The sequence below is a fragment of the Marmota flaviventris genome, chromosome 7 (assembly GCF_047511675.1).
Source record: "Marmota flaviventris isolate mMarFla1 chromosome 7, mMarFla1.hap1, whole genome shotgun sequence".
Classification (NCBI taxonomy): Eukaryota; Metazoa; Chordata; class Mammalia; order Rodentia; family Sciuridae; genus Marmota; species Marmota flaviventris.
Window position 1 is genome coordinate 50,378,903 of NC_092504.1, and position 13,734 is coordinate 50,392,636.

Below are 13,734 nucleotides of genomic sequence, written 5' to 3' on the forward strand. Positions count from 1 at the left end.
CATAAATCACATTGTTCATTTAAATTATTTGATGAAATAAATATGTACCACATGACCCAAGGTATTGGGCATACAAATAACTCTACTCAGGCAGAATATTCCAAGGACTCAGCTTATTTCTCAGGTGCTTACCAAGGGCCAGGCCTAAAGACATGCTTACAGACAAGGTGCAGAATTTGAGCAATCTACATCTGTATATTAACCCTTTTCTGCTTATTCATCCATTGGATTACTTTACTCTCTTTGTAAAAAGTAAAATGACAACTGTATACGTGAGTCTATTTGTGAACTTCTGTTCTCTTGCTCTGTTTGTCAATCTTTATACCAATATCACACTATTTTGATTCCTGCAGATTTATAGAACTGAAATCAGTTATAAGTCATTCAACTAAGCTGTTGTTTTTCAGGATTGGTTTGAATACTGTATGACTTTGCATTTCCATATAAATTGGAAAATCACCTTCTTAAGTTCTCCATGTAGTCATTTTTTTATAGTTTTTCTATCTCTGTTGTAATTTCCTTTTTGCTCATTCCAAATATATTTCCCTTTCCATCATTCAGCATAACTCCTTTGATATTATTCTATGCTAATTCCAACATCTGGGTCATCTTGGTTTCAGTCTCTATAATTATTGATTTTTGTGAGAATGGGAAATATTTTTTTTTTCATTTAGGTTTTGAAGTAATTTAGAATGTATGTTGGAGATTATGATGTCATATTTTGAAGATCTTGATTTTTATAATTTCATCTGAACTTTATTTTATAATTTAATTTTTGTAACTTACACTGAAAATTTTGTTTTTGTATGGCAGCTGAAGTATCTGTTCAATTACTTTATCCTGAGGTAAATTGCTTGAAGTTTGTTCCATTAAGTCTCTGTTCCAGAAACATGGACACAGTCTATAAACTTAATTTTGGGGAATCTTCATTCCTTCTGGGTCTTTTTTGTACAATATAGACAAATACATTCTGGTAGGGTGATTATCCCAAACTCCCTCTTTGATCTGTCTTTCAAATTACAAAAGCTGTGTGTTGTTTATTGGAGGTTTAGCTGCCATCCATGGCACAATCTTAAACTACCTTCAGTCTAATAGCCAGAATAAATGTCATTCCCTATTTCCTAGTGTGAACTTAGAATATACCTCCAGAATACACCTCCTTTGGGTCATTTTCAGTATATTTGGGTGGTCTTTTTTTTTCTTTTTTACATTTTTTTCAGAATTTATATTTATTTTCTGCAGCATACAATTCAAATAGAAGCATATTTGGCTATTATCAGAAACAGAACTTCCTTTAGGATCACAGATGGTGAATAATCTATTTAGATGACTTGACTTTTCAGTAGAAATCTCTATAGATGTGTTGAAAGTGATATCGGAGGTGTAACTGAGGTTTGAAATATACTCCAGTAAGTTTTGTCCTTAAAAAAGATAGTTTGAGCCAGGTGTGGTGGCACACCCTTATAATCCCAGCGGCTTGGGAAGCTGAGGCAGGAAGATTACGAGTTCAAAGCCAGCCTTAGCAAAAGTGAGGTGCTAAACAAGGCAGTGAGTCCCTGTCTCTAAATATAATACAAAATAGGGCTGTGAATGTAACTTAGTGGTTGAGTGACCCTGAGTTCAATCCCTGACACCCCCCCCCCAAAAAAAGAAGGTTTTGACATACATTTGATGTCCAATCCTATTCCAAACTCTACTAAATAAGATTAAATGAATATATTTTATATACATGCAATATCACAAAATGAGAATAACAACATAAAAGTTTTTCATATAATTCTGAAAAATATAAAGCAGATGGTTAAAAGGTAACTGAAAAATTATGACTACAGATAAGAATGTTTAAAAATGAGCTAAACTATCTCAAAACGTACAGACATTGGCAAATCCAAGTAGTTTATAAATGTCAGACAGTGGTGGAGCTGACATGGACAAGTTACTTGAAAGTATTCAAAAAGCCAAGGTAAACAATTGTTTCCCCTTTGTTACCTATCCAGATATCCAGACACTTTCCCTTTTGTAGGAAGGAAAAAGAAGCTAATTTTCTAGGGAAAAGTTAAACTGCAGAATTTCCAAACACCAGGATATCAGGCACAGTATTTGTAAATAAAAAAATATTGAGGTAAACATGAACCTTTAGGCAAAAAAGGAATAATTCTAGCTTTCTTATTATGCTTAGCTCTCAAGAGTGATAGAAATCAGATGAGCTAACATGTAGGACCAATTCCTCAGATCAGACACATACAAATCAAAGAGCTTGTCTTATATCAAGATTTGTTAGAGAAAATGAATATTATCAGCCACCAGAAAGCTTAGACAAGGCAAAGAAATGCCTGAGATATCAATCAAGAATAGCACCTTCTCCTCTACATTTGACATTCAGGCTCAGAACTTTTGAGGTACTGTGTAAAATTCACAAGTTCATGACACAGATCCAGTATAAAAATGATCACCTGTCTCCAACTGGGTACAACCTATATGGTTTGTGTGACACTCTCCAAGTAGCATTGCTTCATACTTATATACAATGCTTCAGACATACAATGCTTAATACATTTATTATTTACTCTAGATAAACTTTTACAAGGACCATACCGCTAAGAAAATTTCCTAGTAAGAGTTTCTTATTCCTAACAAAGATTATTAGTTTATTCATTGTTCATGTTAGCAAAAAGATTAGACCAAAGCATTGACATTTTCTCCAGAGATACATATTTCTTCAATAAAGGGAATAAAGCAGGACTGAGGTTTTAGGACTGGCTAGGTCATATCCTCCACAGGGGAGTCACATGTTCATAAGACCAAGCTATGCCTTGTTATCTGCAGGTCTTAAGAATAGTGGTCACTTGAGAAAAGTCTCTAACACAAGGCACTAATATCAATAGAAACAAAACTGAACTGAACGTAGAGAGAGATGATCAAGGAGGTCAGGGGAAAAAAAGGCTTAGGAAATTATCCAGAGATAAAAGGAGATCTTAGTTGAGAAATATACTAGGATGTTATAAAGAATAAATATTCAGAGAGCAAGAAACATTTCATAGAAATAAATGTTCGGGTTCAAAGAAATAAAAGAATTAGTAAATATATGGCATAGGAAATTATTCTAAAGGCAGAAAAAAAGAATACATATTATAAAATATTACTTATAATATAGAGGATCCAATATCAATAAGAAATCCAGAAATTATGTACCAGTTCTTATACATAAGAGACCTATAAAAACTTAAATGGAGCAACTTTAAAGGCATTCTAGGGTATCTTATAGGTCTTTATGTGTGTCTTATATTCAGGATAATGGGTCATATGCATTCAGAACATAGAAAAAAGAGAGAAAGCAATAGTTAAAGAAATAATATAAGAATTTTACCTCAAACAATTACTCAGAAGCTATGAAAAATAATGAAAAATCTTCTTAATCAGGACACATTTTCATGAATGTTTAGAGTACTCAAATTAATGCATAAAACTTGAAAGATCCTCAGAGGATAATGATGTGACAAAAAACAAGAAAGAGTGCCAGAACTCAGAATGTGAATAATGGAAAAGCAAAAACTATGGAGCAATGACTTAAAAGTTTGAAAGAAAAGTATTTCTATTCCCAGTTCAATAGCAATCAAGGCATTAAATAGAATAATTCTATTTGCAGATTCTAAACTTTAAAACTTATCTTTGATATCAAGCTCCTTGATCCATTTTGAATTAACTTTTGTGCATGGCGAGAGAAAGGGATTCAGTTTCATTTTGTTGCATATGGATTTCCAGTTTTCCCAGCACCATTTGTTGAAGATGCTATCCTTCCTCCATTGCATGCTTTTAGCCCCTTTATCAAATATAAGGTAGTTGTAGTTTTGTGGATTGGTTTCTGTGTCCTCTATTCTGTACCATTGGTCCACCCGCCTGTTTTGGTACCAGTACCATGCTGTTTTTGTTACTATTGCTCTGTAGTATAGTTTGAAGTCTGGTATCGCTATACCGCCTGATTCACACTTCCTGCTTAGCATTGTTTTTGCTATTCTGGGTCTTTTATTTTTCCATATGAATTTCATGATTGCTTTCTCTATTTCTACAAGAAATGCCGTTGGGATTTTGATTGGCATTGCATTAAACCTATAGAGAACTTTTGGTAATATCGCCATTTTGATGATGTTAGTTCTGCCTATCCATGAACAGGGTATATTTTTCCATCTTCTAAGATCTTCTTCTATTTCTCTCTTTAGGGTTCTGTAGTTTTCATTGTATAAATCAGAGACACGCCGTCTGATAGAAGAAAAAGTTGGCTACGATCTACATACTGTGGGGTCGGGCTCCAAATTCCTCAATAGGACACCCATAGCACAAAAGTTAATAACTAGAATCAACAAATGGGACTTACTCAAACTAAAAAGTTTTTTCTCGGCAAAAGATACAATAAGAGAGGTAAATAGAGAGCCTACATCCTGGGAACAAATCTTTACTCCTCACACTTCAGATAGAGCCCTAATATCCAGAGTATACAAAGAACTCAAAAAAATTAGACAATAAGAGAACAAACAACCCAATCAACAAATGGGCCAAGGACCTGAACAGACACTTCTCAGAGGAGGACATACAATCAATCAACAAGTACATGAAAAAATGCTCACCATCTCTAGCAGTCAGAGAAATGCAAATCAAAACCACCCTAAGATACCATCTCACTCCAGTTAGATTGGCAGCCATTATGAAGTCAAACAACAACAAGTGCTGGCGAGGATGTGGGGAAAAGGGTAAACTTGTACATTGCTGGTGGGACTGCAAATTGGTGCAGCCAATTTGGAAAGCAGTATGGAGATTTCTTGGAAAGCTGGGAATGGAGCCACCATTTGACCCAGCTATTCCCCTTCTCGGTCTATTCCCTAAAGACCTAAAAAGAGCATGCTACAGGGACACTGCTACATTGATGTTCATAGCAGCACAATTCACAATAGCTAGACTGTGGAACCAACCTAGATGCCCTTCAATGGATGAATGGATAAAAAAAATGTGGCATTTATACACAATGGAGTATTACTCTGCATTAAAAAATGACAAAATCATAGAATTTGCAGGGAAATGGATGGCATTAGAGCAGATTATGCTAAGTGAAGCTAGCCAATACCTAAAAAACAAATGCCAAATGTCTTCTTTGATATAAGGAGAGTAACTAAGAACAGAGTAGGGTCGAAGAGCATGAGAAGAAGATTAACATTAAACAGGGATGAGAGGTGGGAGGGAAAGGGAGAGAGAAGGGAAAATGCATGGAAATGGAAGGAGACCCTCAGAGTTATACAAAAGTACATACAAGAGGAAGTGAGGGGAAGGGGGAAAATAATACAAGGGGGACAAACGAATGTCAGTAGAGGGGGCAGAGAGAGAAGAGGGGAGGGGAGGGGAGGGGAGGGGGGATAGTAGAGGATAGGAAAGGCAGCAGAATACAACAGACACTAGTATGGCAATATGTAAATCAATGGATGTATAACTGATGTGATTCTTCAATCTGTATATGGGGTAAAATGGGAGCTCATAACCCACTTGAATCAAATTGTGAAGTATGATATATCAAGAACTATGTAATGTTTTGAACAGCCAACAATAAAAAATTAAAAAAAAAAAAAAAAACACTTGATGTAATGAATTGTAAAAAAAAAAAAAAAAAAAAAAAAAAAAACTTATTTTTTCCTAAGAAGCTACATCACTAGAGAATATAACTATAAAAAGAAAAGAATCAAAAAAAAAAGGTTTAAAAAATGAAATTTGGAATCCATAATTTTGCATCTAGCCATGATGGAGATAAGGGATTTCTGAGGATGATGAGGAAATAAATGTAAGAATAAAGTAAGGATGGAAATTACTAGAAAGCACTAGTGCTGACTGGAGAGAATGATGAAAAGCTCCAAGGATGAAGGGGAACAACTCAAAAAATGACCTGGCCAAGAACTGAGTAAAAAATGTGATAAGTAGGTAAAAAATATGAAACACATGAAATAACTTTAGGGACAGCAAAACACTGTAAAATAACAAAAGAAAGTTGACCCATACACTATGCATCTCTGCCTGAATTAGTATTTACAGAGTCAAAAATTATATTAAAATACATCATAATATTGCCTAAAACTGGAATATAGTTAGGTAATTTTACAGTATGGGAGGATGGAAGGAATCTGTGGTGGTGATGGTAAGTGTGTGTGTGTGTGTGTGTGTGTGTTTTCATTCCCTGATCTCTTTCCATTCCATTCTCCACTTATATTCAAGTTTGATTTTGTCTTCCTTAGAGTACATATGATTATCTTTATTGTATTTCCTTTGTCAGCATTTATTAATACTACACAGTATACGTACATTGATATTTCTATGTCTCTTAATATGTTGTAAACCCTTTGAAGGACTTAATTTGTCAATTATCTTTGCATCTTCTGTATATATCAGAATATCTTTCTTAAAATGAATCTCAATAAATACTTAAAGATATATGAAAGGTTGATTACATTAGTGTTTTCTTATGTTTGAATCACAGTTGTTTATTTAAAACAAAATGGAATTACATCTGAAACTTAAAATATAACTGCAATAAAATATATGTAATAAATTTCATTTTTGAATACAGTGGTGAATTCATACATGCTTAATATTAACAATGATTTAATTGATTACAAAACTCTGGTGGAAACTGGCATTGAAATTTAAAAAATCAAAATGTTTCTGTAATATTTTTTAAATAGTTCTAATAAAATTTTTCCCCTTTCCTCACACACAAAAAATAATAAATTAATTCGAGAGATAGAAATATATCAAAGCAAATCTAAGAAAGTCCAAAAACAGGTTGCTTCTGATCTCATTCTCTTATTTCTGATGCAAATAGGATTTGTTATCATGGAGATAGTCAATGAGCTGTTTAGGAATACATATTATTAATTCTCTTAAATGAAGCTGCTAAAGCTAATAAGATCAGTCATTTTATATAAAGTAATTTTATACTCTCTCCAAGTCATTAAAATTGTATCAAGAAAGAAAAATGGAATAGACTCAAATAATAAGACTAACACTGATTAAAAGACAATACTATCAAATTAATTCTGATTTACATATAGGGTATTGTCACACATTAAAGGTCTACATAAGCAGATGCTGAGGAAGAAACCGGTTAGCAAAATTTTTTGTAGAAATCAAGTACCGTGAAAGGAAACAATTCAAGTTGTTCAAATAATTAAAACATTCAGCAGAAAGAAAAGTAGAAAATAATTTAAATTTGAATTATCATAAAAACATTCAATTTAATTCATTTCTTTCATTGCATTCCATCTTTTCTTTGAAAACTTCTGATTTTTATAATTCAGCGTCAAAATATTTTTAATTTTTTGACTAATTTAATTTAGTGTCAAATACAATGAAATACATTAATTAATCAAAAATAAATAAATAAATATAACACAAATATTCTCTGCTATATAATGCAATGTTGTTCTGCTCACACTAATGAGTTACAACACAATTTTAGTTATGAAGGATTAATAAATTGTAAATCTATTATGAACAGACATTTCTTAACATGATTTAAAAATAAAACAAAAAATGTATTTAATGGACCAAAATAACAAATTCATAGATGTATAAAGTTAGAAGAAAAATAACAAAATTCAGAAGAACATAATTTTTGGTAACATAATTGAACTGCTTATTATAAAAACAGGATTTCTAACCTTTCAATTATGCTCATATGTAATTTCCTTCCTACATTGTGTCAGTGTTTTTACTTCAGGACCTGAGGGCTAAGACTTTCCTGTTAACACATAAGAAATAGCACACCAGAGACACCTTTAGACTCATCTTTGCATAAGTTATATTTTAGTTGGCTTGATTCCTTATATTTTGATTTCCTCTTCCTGAAATCATGTCATCCTTTGCTCTAGGGTTATTTCCAACTGTGTTCAGCAGCTGTTGGTCCAATTCATGATAAACAATTGATTACACAGATCATAGAGCAAGTTAATCAACCTAGGACTTTGATAATGAAAAATAAAGCTCCAGCAAGTTAATATATCAGTCTTAAGTAGAAGATATCTAAAACTAATTAAACACTGGTCCCAGTGATAGTGATTTAAGCTCTAGTCCTAAAACCTTTATCTTTCCTAGCACTGCCATTCTCAGAATGGTTGTGCCAACTTACAATTTCATCTTTGAATCGTTATAATCGAGCACTATGAAACCTCATAGAGGTAACCTTGAAATCAAAATTTAGAGAAATTACATAAAATCATGTAAGGACCCACTTTGTCTGACACAATACTTTCTATTGTCCTACATTAAGTGATTATTAATGAGTAATTTTTCTTGGGATGATAAATTATAGAAAAATCCAACCTGGTTGTAGAACAAAGAAGTTTTATTTTTTAGTTTTTGTTTGTTTGTTTGTTTTTAACTAAAGATGTTTTAAAAACTCATTGAGTAAATACTTTTGTAAATACTGGGTGACAGAGAACAATATTAAATTGATAGTTTCAATATGAGTCTGATATAAATCACCTGATAAGAGTTACTGGTTAAATCTGATATAAATGCATCATGTCTAAGATGTCTGTTATAAACATTTAATTTTACATTAAAAGACGGTAACATATAACACAACACTGTTTGCATTACATCTACATAATAAGTAATTGAATGATGGTAGTGGCAAAGATAATGTCTACAATCTGAACTTAGAAAGGAATTCTGAATGTCTTTACTGAACAATGGCTATAAAGAGTCTCCAAATAAAGAAATGGAGAATACATGTGGTGCATGGATCAAGGTGGAGACCATGTAAATTTTGTAAATTATGTTTCTTTATATGTGTATGATCAAAAGTGAAAGTCTCTCAAGGATGTGTACAATTATATTTATTCACACTTTACCAAGTTTCCATTAGACATTGTGCTAACATCATACCTTCTTAGCCTTTAGAAAATAGCATCCCAGGACATACACTATAGTAGTGTCCTACCACATATATTTTACATTAGGGACTCTTAGGGACTCTTTTGACATGTGATTAAAAAGAAAGTTCCTGGACACTGTCATCATCAATAAATTTGGATACTGTTTTTCTCCCAAAGGTTACCTGCTCAGATCTTGGGCTCTGATGTAGCAATGTGGGAGGAAGTGGGACCTTGAAGAAGTAGCCTGACAGCCCCGTTTGAGGAACTTTTACTTTGACCATTGAGGGTATTTTCCTGAATATGGATTAAATTATTTCCTCTGGAAAACAAGTTAGTTCTCATGAGTTACAAAAACCTGAGCCTGGCCTTTCCCAGTCTTCTTGACTTTTTCTTTTTCTCTCACTATTACATATGCTCCTGCTGTAGTCATCTCCCACAGAGTGGGAGAGTCAAGGGAGCCCCTGAAAGAGCCTGTACCATGTTTTTTCAAATTTCAGGCTCCAAAATTATAAACCAAATAAATTTCTTTTCTTTATAAAGTTAGTGTCCTCAAGGATTTTATTACTTATTTTAGTAACAAAAATAGAATAACACCATAAGATAATTAGAAATCCCTCTCCAATTAAAATATAAGTGCATTCAATAGGGTAAGAATTTTAGGGTTTGGCTTGCATAACTTTGAAAAGCCTATTTTTAATGCAAAGCTGACTTCCACATCTGGATGTATTATTGAAAGTAAAGCATTTCATGTTCTTCCAAAAACACATTTTGTTTGTTGTATCCCTCATTTACAGAAGCCAATTCTAACTGATTCAATACTCTTTGAGCATATAAAACATACAGATCTCATTTAAATATTATCAACCAAATGCTGGTTAATTGATCATACATTTTTTTGACAGCATGATGTTGATGCCTTTGATTCATCTGGGGTACAGATTACTTACTCAGAAACACTGGTATGTCTGTATTTTTTCCAGGGTCAAGAGTAGCTTTGGCGGGAGCGGGGCTGGGATTGTGGCTCAGTGTTAGAGCACTTTCCTGGCACATGTGAGGCATTGGGTTTGATCCTCAGCACCACATAAAAATAAAGGTATTGTGTCTTTCTACAGCTGAAAAATATTTTTTTAAAAAAGTAGCTTTGGTACTTATGGATACTTTTCAAATATTTTTGCAAAGTGTTTATTTTATGTATGGAACAAGAGTTACTATCTGTCCAATACTTGGGATCATGCATTGGGGACTAGTATTTTGCTCATGAAAAATTATAACAATACACATTGAAAAAGAAACTACCATAACTCTTAATTATAGAAATTGTTGCATATAAATACAGCTTTCTCTAATAAAATAAAATAAATATGACTTCCTAGGAATTCCACCTCTTATCATTTACAATTCTTTGTCCAAGTACACATTAAGAAATCAGTAACTCAATTCATGGTTTTGTGTGGATCCTGGAACAGAAATGGTCAGTACTTGGACCATTGGTGATTTTAAATTATTGATACATATTAGGTAATAATTTTATGAGTTTTAAATTAATTTGACAATTTGCAGTTAAATAAGATTTTTTAAGAAACACATTCAGAATTATTTAAAATAAGTTATAATATCAGTGAAATTCTTTCCAATAATCCAGTGAATAGATATAACATACACTGTAAACATAAAAAAGTGGAATATAATATGTATAGGATATAGTATTCTGTATTCTATATACAAATTATATAAAATTTGTGATGTTTTCATAGATAAAATTAATTCTGTTAATATGGTTCTGATTTACATAATTTTGCATTTTCCAGTTATATTTAATCAATTTTAAATTTACTGAGTTCATATTCGAATTTTTTATATCATCCAGAATATTATTAAAATCACAGATCTTGAAGGGAATTGATGTTCTTCAGTAGTGATTGCATTTTTAACCTCTGCCCAGTAGAAGGTTTTTAATTATAAAATGGAATCATGAGCAGAGTAGCTTTATCAGATATTAATTGCTTTTAAAGACCAAAATTGGCACTGAGGCTCAGCTTCTGAGTTGTGCCAAAATCTCCAGTCAGAAAATGTTTTCGTAGCTGACATATATAACATCATGAGTCATAAGATTATGAAGATTGGTAATGACAACTGTGGTATACATTTTGAGTTTCTGGCAGAAGCTCTTTCTTTGCATTCAAAAGAGTAATTTATCTTTCTCTTTTCTCCCATGACCATCCTTAGTGATTGATACAAAAAAGGCAAATAATTGCCTCAGTTTCTCCTTCAGCTCACAGAAAATACTTTATGTTGGTCCATCCCAAAGACTGGCAGCATAAATAATAGGAAAATCCTTAAATTTGCAGCTCCTGTATACCTTTCCTATCAGTCAATTGACAGTATTATACAAGAGTAGTTTCCAAGAAACCATATATTAACATAAAAATATAATATCATCTTATTGTTTAGGGATCCTGAATCGATTCACTTTTACCACAGTTCTTGGCTTTGTAAAATACAGAGTTTCCTAATACTGTAAAATATGCATTCTCAACTCTAGTTTCTGGAATATGCCAGTGTATTCCATGTACTCATAATGTTCATAACAGCTTTAGATACTTGAATAATAACATTTCTCCCAAATAAAGTCATGTTAAAATATTTATATTATCAACACTTCCCCTTTCATCACTGCAAACTCATATGCTTCTATATACTTCACACACACACACACACACAAAATAAATAAATAAATAAACAAAAAGTTATTCATTAATGGTCCCTTATCACAGTGTCTAGGAATATCATGCCATAAATTACAGAATGCATAAATTTTATGGACTATAAAGAGAGCTGTATCAATGCCTTTTTTTTGTTGTTAAATGTTTTCCCTCTAGAGCAGATAAGAGTAGTCAGAAAATTGTAAATTTTTGTTTGTTTTTCCTTTCTATTGTAATACTCTTTCTGTTTATTATCTTGATGTATTATAGGCTTTATACTGAAAAATATTCCTGCTCACATTACACATTCTATGATTTTGCATCTCAGACTCTGAATGGTTCACAAACCATATGGATTTTAAAATATCTTTTTTTTTTTGGTTCCAATTTTTTACCTTGTATCTTTTCTCATTTAACTATAATTGACTCAGGGACAGGGACTAAATTTCACTGTGGACACCAATTTTCACCATATTGAAAAGCATTAATACTAGTTTCAGATTGACATGATGACTAGACCCAGAAAAAAAATCCTTGCAAAGCAGAAGTTTATTTAGATAAAAGATGCAGAATGCAACCAGTATTTGAAAGTTACATAGCAAACAGGTCAATAGCAGTAGCCAGTAACAGAGATTAAAGTTTACCAGCTACCTAAATGCAGACATGGCATTTGCAGATGACAAATCTTAGTGGAAGTCACATTAGAACTTGTGAAATTTCAGTTTCTCCCCTTCAGTCCAAGATTTATTGTCATTAGGCTAAAGCATGGTTTCTCAACTTCAATGCTATAAATATTTGAGACTAGATAATTCTTGTTGTAGATGCTGTTTTGTGCATTATAAGATGTTTAGCAGTATCTCTGGTTATCAACTACTATATGCTATTAACTTACAAAACTCTAAGTTGTGACAACCAAAAATGTCTCCAGAATTTACTACATGTACCTTAGGGTAAAAATCATTGCTCTGGCAAAATCACTGGGGTAACAGTCCTGTTTTGATACATGCTGAAAACCAAGAACCTATATGTCATGCTTCTCATTAATCTCAGAGCTAGGAAATGTAAAATATAGGAAGAGTGCATGGTTCTCTGTGGATTAAGTGTGTTCTTCATGCTTTTGTTTTCAATATTTCTGTAGTTTATACAACAAACATTTCTGAATTATGTTACTAGGAATAAGGAAATTAAGATCAGAAATCAGTTATTCAGATTTCATGCTTATAAGCCATAAGATACACACATATCTTCTTTTCTCATAATGAAGAATCAAATAGTACATCTGCTAGTATACATCTCAATTAACTATCTCAATTTCATTAAGACTTACATGGTTAAATTTCTCTAAACTATCTATAATGAATGCTATACAATTGCTGCCATAGCTCTTTATACCAATTTTGGTTTAATGAAATAAAACTAGGGGAATTCTTGTTGCCAGATCTCTCAGTAATTATGATGAGAAATGCAAAATATTCCTATAGAGATGACACCAGAAAGATGGCAAAAATAGGAAACTCTCTACTCTCCTTCCCTCAATGTATACAACTATTTAAACATCAGTACATAGAACAATTCCCTTTATAAGTAATCTAGAAATAAATTGAGAGGTTTCTTCATCTTATGCAAGTAATAAACCAGACACATGAAAGCTAGTAAGATAATTTGATACCCATTCTCACCATAATCCCTGTTAAGAACAACTCCACAATATTGAGAAGGAATTTCCAGTTCCAACTTCTTTATCAGGACTAAAGGAAAGAACTGGGCTATATGTCCAACATTCTGACTTTTCTAGAGCTTCTCTAGGAACTGATTTATACTTTCTCTAAATCTAAGTGCTGACAGGAAGGATATCACTATTGAGTGATAACAGAGATTGTGGTTTAAAGTACCATGTAGGCACTCACTTGACACAACTCCTACCTGAGTCAATGAACAGTAAATGTGCAAAAACTCACAAATCACTACACAATTAAAGGGAAACTGGGGCACAAGTCATCCAATATTTCAAATTTGTGGGGGCTTTCCAAAGGACTAGTACTTATCTCATCTGTTTTGGTCTTAATCTATGGATCCCATATACTTTAGATGCCTAAGGATCATTGAGAACAACTACAAAG